Below are 21,282 nucleotides of genomic sequence, written 5' to 3' on the forward strand. Positions count from 1 at the left end.
TGTAAAAACACAACAACAGCACATCAGGCATTCCTTATATATGCTGCACAGATTATGTTCCCTCTGATCAATTACTTTCAGGTACAACAAGTGGTCTCAGGTTTATAAACAAAGCAATTTGCAAAGCAAATCTACCTCAAGAGTACAAAACTCCATCAGGTATTTACTTAATAAACAAAACAGAAGTGTGTGAAAAAAAAGAACATTTAGAATCTAAAAGGTGTTCACTTTTCATCATGAGTTTATAACCAAGAAATAGTTTGGAAGTTTTGAATCTATAAGTTATTCACAAGCAATAGCTATTACACTGGATATTGCAATGAGGAGCTGCTTGCTAGTGCTTCAAAAAATATATTTTGCCGTGTTGGGTCCAAATCAAAACACTAACTCTAGTTTTCTATTGTTCTTATAGCAGATCCTAAAATAAAGTGTATATATATGTTTTTGTCATTACATAGAAAAACATTCTGTTGTAGCACAGACACAGATGAAAAAGCAAACTGAATCAGGTTTAAGCAGCAGTTCACCTCATACACATTTCATCAACCATGAATACAATGAAATGAGCTACAATTTCCTGCTCAGTATAGAATCGATGGCACTCATGTTTACACTGCTGTTAACACTGACATTTGCTGACTCTTACTTCCTTTGTTATTTCCTCTAGGTGTTTTAACTGATGTAGTGCACAGAACAAGTGAGGTGAAACAAATGAAAGAGATAGTTAAGGAGGATGGGAAGAAAAGAGAATGAAAAAACAAATATTCTTACCTGATTATCAGGAAGAAGGATGAAAGGCATGTAAAAGAAAAAAAACAAATATACTGTATTAGACAATGTTGCATTTATGAAGAAAATAATTTGCATTTCCTGCAGTCTTGCATAAAATCTGAAATAGTCTTTCATATTCCTGGGTCTGAATCCTGCACAGAGCTTGTATGTTATATAATGCACACCGGCAGTGCTCAACATATAAGAAAATTATTGACAAATCACTATCATTCTGTGGAACATCAAAATCATAAATAACTATCTGAACTGCAATAAATATTTTGTAAAGATCTGCTTAATAATTAGCTATTAATCAAAATTCTTCTTCCATAGATTCTGATCTGTGACTGACAAGTCAGAGAAAATCAAAATCGTATTTGAGTCAGTGCAAATGAAATGTTAGGTATACCTGTATTGGCGTACAGTATGTTCATGCACTGTACTTTAATTCTTAGAAAAATATAAAATATGTTAGTGGAGCATTATCATGTTTTACTAATAATTTAGAGACTATTGGTGCATGACTAAACCAGCTATTTTTGTTCGGGTTTTTAACGTGGTAATTTTATTCAGACTCGTGCCTCTTTATAAAAGAATTTTGTTTTCCTTTTATTCTTCCATATTCTACATAGCTTTTCTCTTTCACAGCAGACCTTTGGTATGTTCATTGAGTTGCCAATGGACACTCTGTGATTTACATTTCACAGACATGCATCGGTAGTTTCCAGTCCAGACACCAGTCTAATGGAAGCATACATGCAGCTTTTATTAGCTGTGAAAATCCAATGGCATCAAATATTAAACACTTCATTATGGGGCACTGCTTGTCTTGTTGAAGTGAACAGCCACTTAAACCTACAACAGCCAGGAGAAAATAAGAGAAAACCAATGCACAATGACAGGAGTAATTACAGGAAATCTATTTTATGAGACACAATTGTCATGGGAACCTGTGCTATGTGTAAGCTCGTGTCAGCATATGGGTATTGCTATGTGTGTCCTTCATAATATTTAACGTATGTTAATAATTAATTCTTCTGTATCAAAAAAAAGGCATTGGTTTTGGTGGACAGAGTGTACAATGTGTTTAATATGCTCCTATTACACCACACATCACATTCTGATGTAGCAGCTTATGGCAGGTGAAGCTGGCAAGGTTTCACGTAGTTGTCTGTGCAGGGGTGGGTGCTGCAGACAGACGCGGACAGAAGATAATGCTGACACAAGGAGAGCAGGAAGAACATGGACAGACAGCTAAAGAATGAGGCAGCGAATTGGAGAAGAACCAACAGGCAGTTGTCAGAACCAATGAGTGACGGCTTCACCGATGACCTCTGAATGATTTATCCCTGGACATGTTTCTGTCTATCAAAGCATCAGAGGCCATTAACATCAGAGACTGCAGCAAGCGAGGAAAGAGAAGAGTCTCTTCTCATCTGTCATGACTTAAAAGATGACCCTCTGGACACAAAGCATTCTCTCTTTACCAAAGGTTGTCTGGCCTCCAGTTTGCAGATATTTTTCAAAATTGGTGGCGGCTCTTTTGCAGCACATAACTTCAAATGGAATCTGATCCAGCTTGACCATTATATAAAAGGGCCCAAACCACAGATGTGCTTGAACTTGGGTTCTTTCAGGTTTCACATGAACATGAATGGTGTGGCCTTTTACACTGATGCTTCAAGCACACTACATTCTCTACTGCTCTCATTTAAAGGACAAAAAAAGACAAACAAAAAAAAAACATTTCAGTGCAAAATATAAATAAATTCCAATCAGCAATTAACAGTTCTTATTTTAAAGATGCATAAACACAAAGAGATGATTAAAAAGAGCCTTTTCTGTCCTCTGCTCTGAAAAATAGAAAGCATGTCTACAAATTAGCTGTGACATTGCATATGTAACAACACTGTCTTGAAGTCTGTCACTCCAGGACTTAAAAAAAAGGGATTGTAATTAAGCAGTACACATCACCCTTATGAATAGTTCATCTGTATTCAACAGGTATATAGAGAAGAAGAGTCTGAAGGAAGTACATTCCCCATGATATATGGCTTAAAGTGTGCAATTACAAATCTATGATGTGCAACTTTAATTGACCTCATGTTAAATTTAGACATTTTTAGCAAGCTATGTGACATTTTCCAATAAATATTATTTTTGTGGTAATACTCACAGCCTTCTGAAAGCAAGTTTTGAGATTCTACCTTGCTGCCCTTTCTGTTTGTGCAACTGCATCTTGTGGCGCGTTTGTGAATATGACTGATAGATATACCCTTGTAGAAGTGTCTGTGTTGATGTTTTTGTCACCAGATCATGTTATAAGAACAATAACATTGGCCATAAATTAAATATTATGAAGATCAAAAAATATTTGACTGAAACAATGGCTGAGGATAACGTCCCCTGAAAAAAGCCTTCAAAGAGTGAGAGAGTTTTAACTTTTACTTCCTCTGAGCTGTAATATATTAAAAATTGTCTTTATTTCCATGCACACTATGGCTTTGCCGCAAAAAGTGCTGCCAGGATTGAGATCCCAACACCAAAAGCTCTGAACCAGAGAATTTGACAAATCAAAGGAAAAATGAATAAAAACAGAAGCAATGGTTTGGTTCTTTGAGCCAGTCAGAGCTACTGAAGAATGTAAAGAATGCTCGTATATTTATATCAGTTCATTACAGTGCCAAGAGACCATTTAAGCACTAATAGTGTAATAGCTATTAGGCCATACTTCATGAAGAAGACAGCTACAAGCTATAAAGATGATCAGGGGAGAATAAAATGAAGGTACAAAAAGACCAACACAAGAGCATGCAACAAAATGCTTTGTCTCTTTTGAAAGGAGAATTTAACCAATCTCTGACAGCTGGACAAGCAGTGGAAATTAAAGTAGGAATAAGCAAAAGTGTTCAGGTTTCCATTAGTTTTCCTTCTTATTAGTACAGACCTGGGTTGACAGTATGAAGAGAAGCAAAAAAAAAAAAACAAGAGTCACGTACATCATTTCTCAACTGTGGCAGGTGCCAGAGCAGCCATCATCACTGTACAATGTGAAAACAGAGACGTTCTCCACTGTGGCTCATTTACAGCTACGACTTCAGTTGATTGGATTAATCTCTGCCAAATTGAATGAGACTCTCTGTGCCCTGACAGATCTGAAACATCACGTCAGCTAAGCATAGTCACATAAAAGTTATCTCACTGCTCAGCTTGTCAAATTATTTGTGTACACCTTCTCTCAAGTCATAGCCTCGAATCACAGGATCAAAAAAACATGTCAGCGCTCAGAAGTTGTTTTTCCTTTCATCTTGTACAGAACCAAAATGCTACATTCCTGATTTTAGGCTATAAAACTCGCATCCCTTAAGCTTGGCTAGTATGTGGTCATGAGGCAAAATACCTTAATTACTGATGCTAAAAGTAGTTTGAAAGTCTCCGCAAGACAGTGGGAAATTCTCCAGCTAATGGTTTGGTGAACTAAGAACAATGAGGCCTAACCCCAGTAGACAGTAGATTATCACGGTGTTTCTCAATTAATAATACGGACAGAGCTTATAATGAAGTTATAATCAGGATCCAATGCTCTGCACAAGGAGCAGTCAGTAGCAGGCAGCTGTGGGAACCATTGATTTTTGCATGGCCCTGGATATTCTGCGGAACCTGTCTGCAGACTGCCAAGTATATACATCAATACAGACGTGTCTTGTTTAGTCAATGCATCCTTCAAAGAGGAAAAAATGGGTGCCAGGAGCCTGTTCATGTCCAAGGGTCAAGGAGTTGTTACTTGCCTGGGGTACAGTCATTGAGAAACTCTTCCAGATATAAGGAATGAGCACACTTCCACATCCTTCAGGAAAATGGGTGAATTTAAGTATCTTCAAAATATCGGTGCCACTACTTGGAAATTCTTTTTTCTAGGTTGATATCAGTCTTTTACCATTTTTATTTTTTATAATTGAACAACTATGTCTATCATTCCAAAATTTTAATTTTTTTCAAATGTGAACAATTAGACTAAAAAGTTTCAAATAGCTCATCAGTGATAACCTCGACTCATTCTCATACTCCACCTTTATGGAGCAGGCTTCAAATTCCAGCTATTCACTCTTTTCAATAAGGAGTTATTCTCTTCTCATTAGTAAATAAAACCACAGAAAAATCTCCTTTCAGATTGTTAAGGTCCCCATCTTGACATTGCAGGTTCTAGGTCCTGATAAGTCATATTCAGGTTTCAGCATTCTTTACCTTTAGGCAAAGTCCTTGAGGTTTAATAAAATTCTGGAAATGAGCAGTAAGGAATGATGGGTCCCTTTTAGTGCCATGCTTTTCCTCATGTTTTTTGCAGCTTTACTTTTTCTCAAAAAATTTCTTGTGACCCTGATGACTAAAGCTATTCCAGCAATCCGAGTGTTTTTTAAAATACGTTCATTAGATCTGTTTTTTGGCCAATTTTATTAATTAAAACTATTATGCAAAATGGCTTACATAATAGTTTTTGCAAGCCATTATTCAAATTATTATAAATTAAATACTTTTCCCTCTTTTTTTCAAAACAGATACTACTGTCAGATCATATTATCTTTTGAGATACTTTTTTCTCTGTTCCTATCAAAAACAAAATTCGAGGTTATTTTTTTTTAACTCCAAATTTGCCAGTGATATGAATCATCAGGCTTACCTTTGATTTATTAAATGTCATAGAAAGCATATAGACAAATACTTTTGTGCATGAATGGGATGATTAAATGATTCTCTCACTTTCTGTTAAATTCAAAACTGATCCTTCCATTCAATGAACTACAGCCCATCTTTCACAGAAACATAAATCAGAAATGATTAAAGCCAGAATTTTAGTCCACAAAGGAGCTATGTATGAAATATTTTCTTAAAAGTCATTTAACTTAACATTTATTTAAACATTAGTGTTTTAAACCATTAGAATAATTTATTCAGTTCTAAAGGATCCATAAAAGAAGTAGCAAAAAATCATTGGGTATGGATTATGCATCTTACATGATTCAAATAATGTTTTTCCTTCTCTGCTGTGAATGTATGTAAATGCAAACAACTTTTTGCTGTAGAAATTTACTGTATGCAGCCATTTAATGGTGTTTATACTCAAGAGTCATTGTACATCCTATAATCCCAGCTAATGGGTTCTATATTGAGGCAAGCAGTCCTTCTCATGTGTATATTATAATGAGTGCGAGTTGTTGCCATTTGGCATGGAGGGAAAAAAAACTTAAAAGGTTTTTTGAACTGCTTAATGGGTTCTATATTTTTTTATTTAAGCCCCTTTATTTTGTTTTATTTTAGATTTTACTACACTAGTGCAACATTCAGTTGCAGCAAAGGTTGATTTTTGGTTAGTGTAGAAATACCAACAACTGATGACTGGAGCTCCAGAAAAGAAACTGTACAAAGTAAAAGTATAATGCATACTAAAACATGACATAAATAACAAAATATAAGTATTACAGGTAACACTTACAGTAAATGGAAGAGAATTTCTATAAATCAATTGTCCCATGCATGTGAGTATTTGTGTGTGTGTGTTTTGACAGTGTTAGTGTTTCCAGCTGTGCCAATAAGAAGCTGGACATCTTACATTAGTTCTCTAATAAAGCTCAACCAGGTGAGAGCATGCTGCCTAATCAACTATGTCACAGCACACATCACCAGCACTGTTTACACTTTCAATTAAGCCTCCCACTCGCTCGATGCTTTGTGTGTGTCTTTGTACGAGTGTCTGAACCAATCACTTGTACAGGTTGCCATGCGTGCCTCACAGCAGGTAATTATGGGACTGTCAGTGCCATGCCATCTCTGATGGGCATGCACCATTAATATTTATGGTGCTCTGAATCAGCCCCTCACTGAGCACAGTGACAGCAATCACCCCCGTTTTTTGTTTTTTTTAATCTTCCCATTCAGATCAATTCTGATTAGCATTTCAAGCTTTAGGTGGAGCCTCGCAGTCTACTGAACTTTCCTTGTTGTCAAAGATGAACTGAGACAAAAGGGAGCAGCAGAACAGAACACACCGGACACCAGAGTGATACCAGAAAGCAAATGTTTGTCATGGAGCAACTAAAGTGGGAGAGAAACTGATGTCTTTTTTTTTTTTTTACAAAAAAAAAAAAAGTAGTAGGTGTGCTCGAATTTGAAATATGAACAAAGAACCAAAGGAGGCAAAGAAAAAAAAAAACACAGCTTGTGAGGCACAGTCATGTGGAGAGTCATGAGGCAGCAGGAGATCCAGAGTAAACCCAATCACAAAAGCACTTGGATAAAAATTTGCATGTCTTTATCACTGATATTGGAAGTGACATTTTCTGGCATTACAGGTAGGCTTTGAAGTCTCTCGCATGCTTGGTTTCCTCTTTACCATTGCAGTGGTGCTCTTTTCCAAACCTCTGTGTGGATTGAGCTTCTATTGTCTTCTCCAGAAGACAGACCAATCTGCTTATCTTAAAATCCAGAGGGAGCGCAGGCGTTTGTTTCTGCAGATTGAAATATTATGATGCACAGTAACCTTCCAAGAAAGTGAGCGGGTGGGAGGTGGCAGTCACTGTGTTGCTTTGTGTGTGTTTCTTATTATGTGTAACCAAATGTGCATCAGTGTGAAAAGAAGAAAAAAAAAAACCTCTGCTGGCCTTGACACGCCCCCATAGATGTTCATAGGTAGTGACAGCAAGGATTGTTCTCTCTGCATTCTTATTTATCACACTGAGCTGATTGTGAAAATGTGACTGAATCCCACTGAGATAAAAAAAAAACATGATGTGACAAATATGTATCAGTCAGCAATACAACTCTATGAATTTACAAATGCAGTGCTTTCCCAACGTATTAATACAAGTTGAATATTTTTCAGATATTCTTTGTTTTTATTCATTATATTTTTTTGTCCAATCAACACAAACAAGTGAATTGTGAACTAAAAGGAGAAGAAGAAACAGATTCTGAACTTTTTGTTGTGCAGAGATCCACAACGTCGATGGGAAAATAGGCTGATGTGACAACTGTTGTTCATGAACTCTGTATCTGGCTTTCACAGAAAGATATGAAAACATCTCATTTAAGGTTTTCCACAACCCATGAAGTGGACACAGCAAACACACAAGAAGATGCACTGGCAAGACGGCAACTTAACATTTTTGGACTAAATGCAAGCACTGTTTTCTAGAACAAATAACTGTAAGATAAGTTTTCTAGAACAATACTACTTCACCCTGAAACTGCCATGATCATAGTGACATGTGGTCATTATGTCAGAGCTGCATTGAATCACAACATTTATTTTACTAGAACAGTCAAAATGTGAATCTGAATCCAATTGAATTGAATTCAGATCATAAATCACACTGATCAATGTCCAAGTCAAATTTATTTAAACATCATATTAAAAAAACAACATGCTCTGATCTGAATGAGCTTCAGTTATTCTGAATCATGGGCAAAATGTTTATTTTTTAAATGTGCAAATCTGGGGGAGACGTATCAAAAATACTTGTCACTGCAATTAGAGCAAATGATTGTTCGAAGTTTAAACTCAAGGGGCTGAATACAAATGCACACAACACTATTTGCAGCTCTGAGTAGAAGAAACAAATATATGTATCTCCTCTTCCTCTTCACATCACATAAAAATCAAAGTGGAAAAGACTGTTAGTGTTTGTAGCATGACATTATGTCAGTTCAGTCCTTAAGCAGACCCTGTAGAAAATAATATTTATTTCTATGTACAATGAATTTTGATTAGACACCGACTGGAATGGATAAGATAAAACTCAAACAATTAAAGGCCTTCACTGCTCAAATTGTTTAAGAGTCCTCAGAATCAAGCAAATGATAGACACTAACAGGCATCCAGGAAGAAAGGAGGGGAGGCAAACAGGCAGGAAGGAGCAGGAGACTCCTTTGGGAGATTAAATGCTCTTTGCAGTGCTAGTGAAAATAATGACTCACCAAATGGAGCACTTTAAGGAAATTCACACTCAATTCTCCTGGCTCTCTTACTCTTCTTCCCTCTCCTCAGCTTCCCTCAGTCTTAACTTCCCCGTTACATTGTCTTTTCCGTCTCCCAGGAGGACTATCAAACACAGCTCCCAAAAAGCAAAGAAAAAAAACAACTATAGCTTCTGCAAAATATCCACACGTGCACCCCTTCACACAGACACACAAATGGATGCGGCACAGGTAGGTGGTATATACCTGTGATTCCCCGACGTGAATCTTGACCTTTTCACATGAGCCGTGTTTCTCATAAATATCTTCTTTTTGTGTGCTTGCTTTTCAGTGTGTCTATCTGTGTGTCTTTATCACATTTGTACGTCCTGTGCATGTGTGTCTCTATCTCTGAGTCTCACTGCAGAGTTGACCTTTCCATCCCAGGTTTGTCCCAGATTAGAACTGACACAGCCCTCTGCTATGGACCAAGCTGATACCCATACTGACAACAACACAAGCATTCCTACTCTTTCACACACATGTACACGCCCGCACACACACCGAAAAAAAAAACACATATACGCGAAAAGATACAGATATGTGCTGCTGACAGGTGAGACCATTGCATCTTTAAAATGTCACATGTTAAGGGGCACCTTCACAGCTTAATTAAAAATACTTCTGACATTCTTTAACCTTCTCAGAGAAATGTGTAATAGGGAATGTATCATACGATGATTTCCTAATCTCCTGACTATTACATTTTAAACCAGTTGTGTACATACACTGTATAAAAGCAAACAAAACTTTTCTTGCATACTTGCATACATTCCTTGCATACATTAATGAATTAATTTGTTAACATCTCAAAAACACCGTTGCCTTGTGTGATGTCATAGGGAAAAGAAAAAAACATCAATGAAGGCACCACTTTCATTTATTTAAAGTGTATATGTTATTATGAAAGCAATGGGATTGTTCAGGCTTTGTATTGTTCAGGAAGGAGACTAGTTCCCTCTCCCAGATATGCCACTCATAAAGGAAGGGCCCATTACTCCTAAAGCTGAAGTTTGCAAGTGCTCAAAGACTTATTTTTTTGGGAGATTTGTCTTCTGCTCTGATGAAACCAAGGTCTGCATTACCAAGACTATGTTTTATTTTTAAGTGTACTATTTGTGTTTGTAGGCTGTTGCAATAAGTAATGTTATTATCACGGTTTCTACACCCTAGAGTAGTGTGAACGAGTGTTTGTGGATGTTTTGATGAACTTCTCCTCATCAGGCAGATCCTATGATGTGTTGATTGAGAACAGGTGTGGCAGTAATCAGGTGTGGGTAAGTCAGGCAATCACTTTTTCATACACTGCCATGTAGGTTTTGGACTTCTTTTCTTCTTTATTACTAAACAACTTAATTTAGAAACTACTTTGGGTTTATTTGTGTTGTCTATGACTGGTATATAAACTGGTTTGATGTCCTGAAACAATAACATGTGACAAATGTGCAAAAACAAAGGACCAGGAAGATTGTGAACACTTTTTCACATCACTATTTTGCAAACAAAAAGAAAACAAAATAGAGTTTTCAAACCTTTTCTTGACTTAAATATTGTTACCCAATTTTAGGTCCATTTTTATGTTCAAGTACTTTAGTGTTTCTTCACACAAAAGTCTTGTATGGTGGTTTTAAACATCAGCTAAAACTCACTGCATCATATAAAGTCAGATAACATTATTATTATTGAAATATATTAATTACTGTAGTACTTGTGTAGTGAGGGCTCGTACTGCATATATTTAATCAAAACCATGTCGAGTGTTTTTTTGTTTGTTTGGTCGTTTCTTTAAATTAACACAGAACCAAACAATAATATTCCACTAAAATAGATACAAACCTGGAAGCAACAAAATTCCTAACGCCTCTAAAGCTCAAATACAGCTGTGAGAGCTTGACTCGCTCACCCAGGAGCATGGGCATCTATGTGGTGTTGGTGGTGGACGTGTTTCTGTCTCTGTGGGAGAGAGACCTGAGAATAAAGCTCAGACTGAGCTGAGCAACACTCCATTTCACTGATCGCTGAGCAGCATCTCAGCCACTGCCGCAGGGGGATAAGCTCACTTACCTGGTATGTGTGTGAGTGTCTGTCTGAGTGCCGATGTGCGTGCACATATCTATCTCTATCCACCCTTGGATGAACTGGTGTGGTGATACTGTTTTTATATCTTCCCATCTGTTGCATGAATACGCATGTGAGTATAAGGGGAGTCTGACCATTTCAAAAAGCTGTGGGTGTGTTTTATTCTCGATGACAGCAGTTACTCTGTGAATAGCTGGTTGGACAATAGGTTTTGAGGCTAGTCATTTAACCTGACAAGTGACCCTCATTGCTCACTGCTCCGGATACAGAAGGTAGGGGACAAAGAAGTCAAAACCTCTAGATGGAATAAAGTTTAGGAGAAAGACTAGTTGGCATAGCTATCAGACAGATGTGTCCGAGTTACTTTGTGTATGCCTTTAGTCCAAAAAAACATAAAAAGATTGAGAATAGTGATGAAAAGAAAATTCTGGCAGAAGCCTGAAACTCCACTGAAAACAGTGGAGTGTACAAGTTAGATATCTTTACCAAACCTGCAATATATTATACTTTTGTCAACTTAATCAATCTTAGGCCTCCTGATGGATTGACCTGACAAAGAAACACAGCATTTAAACAGCAGGTTAATACTCTCATTCTCATGGTTCTCATTTGTTCGCTCTGCTTCTTTTAATCTAAACATCTTATACAAAGATATCAAGCCTGATGTTTCCCAGGGAAAACATGGGCATCTGGCTGCTGAAAGAAACTGATGCACTAAAAAGAAATGCTTGAAAGCATCATATATCACATTTTATGGGGATGTGAGTCCCCAGACTACCATATACTGAGGTGATAAATAGGATTACTGAATGTAGCATATTTATAAGAATAACAATAGTCTATATTGTTATTCAATATAATTGGATTTTGACCAATAAGGTAAATGGCTAGTTTTTTCCTTAGAAGATAAGTGTGACTCAAAAAGAGCAGGTAGGCTGGAAATTGTAGTTGCGAGTTGTTTATATTTGCAATGTTAATAATAATAATAATAATATAAAAAAATAAAAAATTCCCTTCTCACCCACCGCGGGTGGTTCTTATCCTCTGAGCTCGGGTCCTCTACCAGAGGCCTGGGAGCTTGAGGGTTCTGCGCAGTATCTTGGCTGTGCCAAGGACTGCACATTTCTGGACTGAGATGTCTGATGTTGTTCCTGGGATCTGTTGTAGCCATTGGTCCAGTTTGGGGGTGACTGCCCCGAGGGCCCCGATGACCACAGGCACCACTGTGGTCTTCACCTTCCAGGCCCTCTCCAGTTCCTCCCTGAGGCCTTGGTATTTCTCTAGTTTCTCGTGCTCCTTTTTCCTGATGTTGCAGTCGCTTGGTATTGCTACATCTACCACAACGGCTTTCCTCTGTTGTTTATCCACTACGACAATGTCTGGTTGGTTCGCCATTACCATTTTGTCTGTCTGGATCTGGAAGTCCCACAGGATCTTAGCTCTGGCGTTCTCCGTCACCTTTGGGGGTGTTTCCCACTTTGATCTCGGGGTTTCCAGTCCATATTCTGCACAGATGTTTCTGTACACTATGCCTGCAACTTGGTTATGTCGTTCCATGTACGCTTTCCCTGCCAGTATCTTGCACCCTGCTGTTATGTGCTGGACTGTCTCAGGGGCCTCCTTGCACAACGTACACCTTGGGTCTTGTCTGGTGTGGTATATCTGGGCCTCTATTGCTCTGGTGTTTAGGGCCTGTTCCTGGGCGGCCAGGATGAGAGCCTCTGTGCTGTCCTTGAGTCCAGCTTTTTCCAGCCATTGGTAGGATTTACTGATTTCAGCCACTTGGGTTATTTGCTGGTGGTACATCCCATGTAGGGGCTTGTCCTCCCATGATGGTATCTCTGGCACCTCAACCTCCGTTCCCTGTTGTCTGAGATATTCACTGAGCACATTGTCTGTTGAGGCTTTGTCCCTGATGTATTTATGGATCTTAGTTGCTTCGTCCTGGACTGTGGTTCTCACACTCACTAGTCCTCTGCCTCCTTCCTTGCGGCTCGTGTACAGTCTCAGGGTGCTGGATTTGGGATGGAACCCTCCATGCATTGTTAGTAGTTTTCTAGTCTTAATATCTGTGGCTTTTATCTCCTCCTTTGGCCAGCTAATTATTTCAGCAGGGTATCTGATTACTGGCAGGGCATAGCTGTTTATCGCGCGGATTTTGTTCTTGCCATTGAGCTGGCTTCTCAGGACTTGCCTTATTCGTTGGAGGTATTTAGCTGTGGCTCCTTTCCTTGTGACCTCATCGAGGTTGCCATTTGCTTGTGGAATACCTAGGTACTTGTAACTGTCCTCTATGTCTGCTATTGTTCCTTCTGGGAGTGAGACCCCTTCTGTGCGGATGACCTTCCCCCTCTTTGTGATCAGCCGACCACACTTCTCTAGTCCGAATGACATCCCAATGTCCGTGCTGTAGATCCTGGTGGTGTGGATCAGTGAGTCGATGTCTCCCTCACTCTTGGCATACAGCTTGATGTCATCCATGTAGAGAAGGTGACTGATGTTGGCCCCATTTTTGAGTCGGTATCCATAGCCAGTCTTGTTGATAATTTGGCTGAGGGGGTTCAGGCCTATGCAGAACAGTAGCGGGGACAGAGCATCTCCTTGGTATATGCCACATTTGATGGACACTTGTGCAAGTGGTTTGCAATTGGCTTCAAGGGTGGTTTTCCACAGCCTCATTGAGTTTGCAATGAAGGCTCTCAGAGTCCTGTTGATGTTATACATCTCTAAGCATTCAATGATCCAAGTATGCGGCATTGAGTCATAGGCTTTCTTGTAATCAATCCAAGCCATGCACAGGTTGGTGTGCGGGTTTTGAAGTCTTGGGCAACTGTGCGGTCTACGAGGAGTTGGTGTTTGGTTCCTCTGCTATTTACACCGATACCTTTCTGTGCCGTGCACATGTGTTTATCCACTAAATATATATATATATATATATATATATATATATATATATATATCCAGCACATAACAGCTGGGTGCAAGATACTGGCAGGGAAAGCGTACATGGAACGACATAACCAAGTTGCAGAACCCTCAAGCTCCCAGGCCTCTGGCAGAGGACCCGAGCTCAGAGGATAAGAACCACCCGCGGTGGGTGAGAAGGGAATTTTATATATATATATATATATATATATATATATATATATATATATATATATATATATAATCTAAACATTCCCAGTGTATACACAATTCAATAAATATCACTCTTTATACTATAAATAATTCTAAACAATCATGTTTAGTCAATTGCAATAAATCTAAAATTCAGTATAAATTACATTCATGAAATATTCAATAAATATACACCATATAATCAATAAACATGAAATGTAAAATCTAATTTAAACCAGTGTTTAATAAATATTTAAGCCACCTTTTTGCTCATCAAAAGGAGTGTACAATCAATAATTTAGCGGCTACACAATAACAGTGATTATAAGCCAACGCCAAGTCACTGACGAAAACACTCACCAGTTCTGCAGTTTTATCTCACCCTACCGGGGTTTTTTTCATCTCCCTTCTGGCTCACACCAATCGGCTCCTATGGTTTAGCACATTAAGTGAGCATCGTACAGATTTATGGGAAATGAATAACACCACACTTAACTGACCTGCAGCTCTGCTCCTTCCAACGTGTTCTAACCGTCATGCCTCCCCGCTCCAGCTAATATACCTAGCAGGTAACACTGCAGCAGTACACGTGACCCCAATACTCAATCGCAATTGGCTAATTAATAGTCTCGCGAGGTTTGAGATATAAAAAGGTTGGAAGACTGGAAAATCGGAGGAGGAGGAAATAAAGGTTAAAATTTACACCCGGGTTACATGAAGGCTTACCAATGGACACAGTCTAAAATAAATGTACCAGAAAAATAGTCACACGCACGTGTTATACAAATATGCATAGACATACACAAGTCTTCAAATTGCTTCATCACAAACCCGCCCTGTTGTGAAGAAAAAAATATATATTCCACAGCTATTGGAGGAGAACAAAAAGATAATGGATATAGAATTAGACAAACACAAAATATAGTGAATGTATTGAAGGGACAAAAAATGGGGAGTTGAAGGTCGTACAGAAGGCTTCACAGACTATTGCTGTATATTCATCCCAACATCCTTACTTGAAAATATTTTAAGAGCTGCCACTTATTCTTTATGCTGACGTTTAACTTTCTTTATGGTAAAGTAATTAGGAACTTGAACAATGTCTTTGGGCTTTGTTCAGTTAACCACTGCAATAATTTTATATGTTATATTAGAATAAAAGGCTAATCCTTCCTCTTTAATCCTCCTGACAGTACAGTGTTCTGCTAGTAACTATTTATTAAATCAGTGTCAAGCAACCGTGAAGGCAAAACCATAGATTTAAAAAAAAAAAAAAAAAAAAAAGACCAAGCTTGACTAGAGCGACTGATGAGACACACCTATAAACATGCTGATTCGCTCATCTGCAAGCGCGAAGAAGCTCTTCCTTTGGGAAAGAGGGGTCAAACACATTAGCTCCCAGGACCGAGTGAGGGCAGCACCTTTAGAAAACTGCAAGTGGTGGACTGACAGGGATGCGCCACCTCTGCCTCATATTCAGTCTCAATTGGAAAAGTGACAAAAATCTTTGAACATGTTTGGGGAGAAATGGCAATTGAGCTCTGGGATGATTTCACTTTTATTCAAAGAAAGATTAAGAAAATAAGCAGGAAGTTCACAAACCTTCAGTTGAACATCCCAGTGCTTGCTTTTAATTAGAGAACAAAGTTTTTCACAAGGTTGAGCTAAAGTCTAGAGAATATAGTGCAAAAAAAAAATATTTTACACTACCACTCTGTAGTCAAATGTGTACGCTTGGAGGTTAATACTTTTATCATTATTTTTATGTTTCATACATTTCTCAGAAATCCCCACAGATGCTATCAATGGCCTGGAGGTCTCTCTAACAACAAATCAGCTTTTTATGAACACATCAATATTAATACAAAAACAGTGGCTTATTTTAACACAACTTAAAATGTCTGCTGAGACCCTCATTCTCTTGTCTGGTGAAGCAAAGAGTCAATGTTTTAGCGTAAATTACAAATTGCCATAAAAAGGTAAGAGGTATAATAAAGCTTAAATATCCAAAACAGAAAAAAAACGCTCACAGACTAAGTTTTGTTTATGAAAAGATCTGTGTACACACATGTATGTGTAAAGGATGTGTAGCATGCCAACACTGCACAACTTTTGTTCTACTGCTGAGTCTAAACACTAAATCTACTCCAGTAAAAATCAGAAAATTTTGTTCAAAATACAGTGCAATAAAGCTGGAGCATTTTGATTCTCAAATGCCATGAATTCATAGTATATTACAATGCACCAGAAAGCCTAACTACACCCAAGTAGTGAAAAATACCATAACTTTTTTTTTTCAAAATGCAAAAACAGACCTGTACATCAGAAAACAAGCATCTAATAATCTAAAAATGATCTCATTTTAATATACAGTAATGTCTTGAATCAATGTCAAATCATATCCAATCCAGCAGTTCATAGAGCATGAGCAAAACAGATGTCACCAAAGTGCTAAGCTACAAGAAAATCAGACCATAAACATACAGCGCAAGCAGACCTAGACAAGGTACTCCAACTAAAAATCACCATGGATATGACGAAATACTGCTCCACACACACACCTGGTAAACTATTAAACATCCCATTCATTTAAGCAAAGATGCTGGAATCATCATCTGATCTGTGCCTTCTAGTTCAGCAGTTCAGTTCAAAGAAACCACTTTCAAGTGTTGTTCAGTGAAACGGTAAACCGTAAGGAAATGTCAAGAATGTTAGCATGCTGCCTAAGAAACCTTCCATGTTACTAACTTAGAGCACAAAAGGAAACCTAAAGGTGAATTATTTTACGGATACAAAAAGCTAATCAAAACAAAGGTTAATTTTGCAGCACTTTTGACTCAGCAGTGGCAGGATAAGAAAAAGACAGGTTCTGAGTTGATACAGTTTATAGAATGCTCACAGAAAAATTGTCCACTCCTGACTCTTGTGTATGGGTAGCAACACATTTGAGTGTTTTATTCCTACCAAACATGCTACTTTTATCTTTTATCATTCCCAAGTAAGAAAAATTGCTCTAGGTATCCCACTTTAAAAGAGGTAAATTTGGGTCCTTATGACACCATCCAGTTAAATAATGTGCACACCTGCAGAGGTTTATTGGTCTATTATAACTCCAGGTGTCTCCTGATGCCAGGTGGCTAGCTGGTTCTAGCTATCTTGCAGTGAATTAAACAATTACATCTACGAGGGGAACGGACTATCTGCTTTCAAAGGGTGCAGCCGCGGGAAGCAGCTGAACAGTGTATGGTTTGTACTTTGTTCTGTCTGTCCCTGCTGCGTAGCTAACGATAGTCAGCCAGCTGTCTGCTGAAGATATCAAACACATTTGTCAAAACACACAAACAGCAGGAGCACATGAATTGGTGAGCAGTCGCTTATGCTCCATCTGTGTTGAAAAAGATCATTGAAATAAATGAGGATGGAACTGATTACATTACTGATATCAATTGAAATCTTTATTATGTATGTACGGTAGGTTTATCAGATATCTCATATATCATTCTATTTTTGCATTGCATCTCCTGGCGATAATTTCATGCATGTGTCAAAGTGATAAATCCTCCTCAAGTAAATAAATCATCATTATGCTTCTTTGTAATTGAGTGCAAAAGTTTTCCAAACCTCAACTCCAGATCCACCGTAACCCAATAGTCAAACTGAAGGAAGACTTTTTCTGGCTTTTTTTCAACAATTTCTGTTTGCTTCTTTTCCAGAAAGAAAAGATTTGTTGAGTGCATACCGAATAGCTGCACTATCAAATTCAATAAAAAATATATTTACAGATTACAAAGGGAAATTAAATATTGTTGTGACTCATACAATTTTCATCAAAGATTCAGGATGGTAGAAATTATTTTGTGTTGCAGTCAGTATTAGAAGCCTATAGAGACAGTGTTGTTGTATGAAGAGAATGCTCAGGGCTCTGCATAATTTTTTTGAACACGTAGTGAACTCTGTGAACACCAAGGAATACCCTCAACCATCTCTACTTCTCCCATGATAAAAACAGAGTTTGGCCTATCTCTGTTTCTAGTTTCTTAACAGATTCTTCCAGCTGTGGATTTTTTTGTTGATACGACAGATTTACCATGTAACAAAGGAATAAATGCTGTCTGTTATACACTTCAATGGCATTATTCGCAAAAAAATGTAAAATGTATGCATAATTTTCCTTCTACTTCACAATATGCCAAATTGTGTCAGCCCATAACTTAAAATTCTAACAAAACATAATGAAGCAAGGGATAAAAAGAGAATAAAGTTCACAAGGTATGAAGACATTTGCAAAACAGTTTTAAAAAGTCGGGATTAAAACAAACAGCATTTAACATGAAATGATTATTGTTTGTTTCCATAAGTTGCTCTACAATGGATTGACAACCTGCCCACTGAATTCTAAACCCAAAAGCTCATGGTTAGACAAAAACAAATAATTTAAATCACCACTCTTTTCCGTCAAAGCCACCACGCTAAATGAAAATGCATTATCACTGTTGTAACCTAACAGGGTATTCAAGACACGAATGAACGCTTTCCACACCTAACCACATCCTAAGTAAATAAACAGTCTGAGTTGAGCTTTATTCATTTCCTACTAGAGTGGAAACCTTCATGGTCAGATCTTTCAGTCTCGATAAGCCAATTTATTTCCACCTTTATCAAAAAATGATGCTAAACATTTTGAGTTATCCTTGGATTCCCCTGTGTTAAAATAGATCAAATTTATTATATCTCATTTAAATCTGCCAAGATGCCAAAATTCAGATTGATTGGATATTGCTTTAACAGCATATTTGGAGAAGCATCAAAGCATTTTTTTTTCTGCCCAGCATTGATTGGTACGGCACAGCTTCTCGTTATTTGTTCAGATTTACACATGAGTTCATTTGCATACAAAGAGTACATTTGTGCATTTACGTCGATAGGAGTAGGTGGATATGGGGTGAAGGGCACACAATGAGGAGAAGTTAGAATAATTAATATTTCCACCTCTACGGCTCAAAGTTTATCCAAATCTGACAGGCTCCTCTCAGGTCACAGTGCTCTAACTTTGTATCACCTCCCATTTCCTGTGTAACAGGTCCATGAGCAAAGCTATCTTAAAACCTCTGGAGCTTAAATGGACTTGGAAAATCAGCTAGCAAAATTATTTAGCAAATTGCCTTTTATTATTAGCAACACTCCATTACATCCTGAAATAAATACATTAACCGCACCGTGTGAGAGGTGCTAATGTCTCCCCGTCGTCATATTCCCTCGCTTGGCATCCACCTGACCTCTCCTCGCTCCTCCAGCCAGAGCTTCAAAAATCTAGAGAGCGTGTTAAATTTATTGGATACGTTGACACTCTGTGCCTTGGCTGGGTTGGTGGCTAAATGAAAAAAAAAAAAGTATGAAATTAAACAAATTAATTCTTCTCTTTGATTGGCTGACAGACCCAGTGGCTGTCACTGCTGTTTAATGTGATGTTAGGATGGAAGAGAGAGGGAGGAGATGAAGAAACCCTGTGGTGGAGAAGCCAAGTCTGAACATTAACTGTCAAACCAGAACATGAAGCTCAGCAGGTCTGATGGATACCAACAGAGCCAAGACTGCACGAGGAGGGGAAAAAGATCAAGACGAATAGGACAACGGCGGGAAAAGAGTGAAACATAAAGAAGGGAGATGAAGTTAGAAACAGAGATATAGAGAATAATTAAATTAAAACAGTTAGAGGTAACTCTATTAGATGACTGGGTGAAGGAAAAGATAAGAACGGTTCTGGTAAGGGTGGGAATGGGTGGGGGGGTGCCTTGAAAGTCTTGCAGCAGTTGAAATGTATTGCAAATAACTGCTCCTGATGCTCTGCCGTTTCAATTTCACACAACACAATTCCAGAGCTTTGGAGCAAATGTGTCCCTGTCAGCATCACTTAGGCTTCCGCTGGTCTCTGCCTTGCACCTCTGCCATCCCCTCCTCCTCCCTCAACTTTGCTCCTTGTCCTTCTCCGTCTTCTCCCACCTTGTCCCTCCTATCGCTTCAAAATGTTCCTTTTAAAGGCTTCACGTCTGCGCACGTATGACAGATAGAGGTAGACAGTGAATGGGAGAACAAAGAGAAAAAAAATTATGTGAACTTAAAGAAGAGGAGAGGAACAGAGAAAGAAACTTTAAAGTTGTGTGAAGAGAATTTATTTGCAGCAGTCTGTGCAGCTGAACTGAGAAACGTGACCGAGAAAAGGACAAGAAACAAAGGGGGAGGACAATGTCTTGATTGTGGCAGACAGAATTTAAACCAGCATTTAAAAACAAATAAGGGGGCGTGCTGTGGTGGCATAGGGGATAGCGCGATCCACTGTTTGGAGGCCTTGAGTCCTCGACACGGCCGTTGCGGGTTCGATTCCCAGACCCGGCGATATTTGCCGCATGTCTTACCCCCTTTCCTGTCAGCCTACTTTCATATAAGGGACACTAAAGCCCACAAAAGACCCCCTGGAAGGGAGGGAAAAAAACAAATAATCAATGCATTGGACTGGTGAAAGGATTGTAGGCCTTGTTAAGAATTATTTATTTTGAAGCAGTTTTGAATTTCATCTTTTTCTCATTTTGTTGCTACTATAAATTTTACACTACTGTATTGATCTTCAGTAAAAGATCAATACAAAACACAGATATTGTACTGTGGTGCCTAACTGTAAAGTGGAAAACCTTGTTAAAAAAACGTTAAGTTAACACAGCATCATGCAAATTTATTCAGCCCATTTTAATATGATACTGAATCGAAATTAAATCCAGTGCAATCATTTGCCTTCAGAATCTACCTAATTTGTGACTTGCGTGTATTTTTTATTTATTTTTTTGTCAGCATAAAAACAGGTGGTCTGGAAGTCCAAAAAGATTTTAGCAAACACTGGTGAAGAAACACCACTGTTCACTAAAATCAGTCAAACAAAAATTGAAAGATCTTGGCACAAATGAAACCTAGACACGACTCTCCACCATGCAAACAAAGGAGCAGCCAAGAGAAACCCCATGGCAACTCTGGAGGGCCATAAAAAAATCCACAGCTCAGCTGGAAGAGAATCTTTTGATATGGCAAAATATGAAGCATGTATTCTACAAATATGGAAGAATACCAAGAAAAAAGGGCACTTTTGGAAAAACAAAAATAAATAAAAAGTCCCATTTGAAACATCCCACAAACCATGTGGGGAACACAGCAAACACATAAAAGAAGTTACTCTAGATGAGACCAGAATAACATTATGTTTAACAGAAAAGTGACACTTCTCATGATCCCAAGAACACCATCCTCAGGTGTTGGCAG

At 38.2% G+C, this 21,282-nt stretch overlaps 1 protein-coding gene and 1 long non-coding RNA gene across 2 annotated transcripts in view; both read right to left on the reverse strand.

Moving 5' to 3' along the window:
• Positions 1 to 21,282, reverse strand: part of LOC114136429 (cadherin-4-like) — a 258,488-nt gene that overhangs the window by 181,136 nt on the left and 56,070 nt on the right. The gene's annotated exons all lie outside the window — the stretch shown is intronic.
• LOC114136754 (uncharacterized) lies at positions 5,512 to 14,681 on the reverse strand. The gene is made up of 3 exons (XR_003593872.1): positions 14,469 to 14,681; positions 8,190 to 8,194; positions 5,512 to 5,524 (listed from the first exon to the last, which is right to left on the reverse strand). It is a non-coding gene; the product is annotated as an uncharacterized LOC114136754 (long non-coding RNA).

The sequence above is a fragment of the Xiphophorus couchianus genome, chromosome 1, assembly GCF_001444195.1.
Source record: "Xiphophorus couchianus chromosome 1, X_couchianus-1.0, whole genome shotgun sequence".
Lineage (NCBI taxonomy): Eukaryota > Metazoa > Chordata > Actinopteri > Cyprinodontiformes > Poeciliidae > Xiphophorus > Xiphophorus couchianus.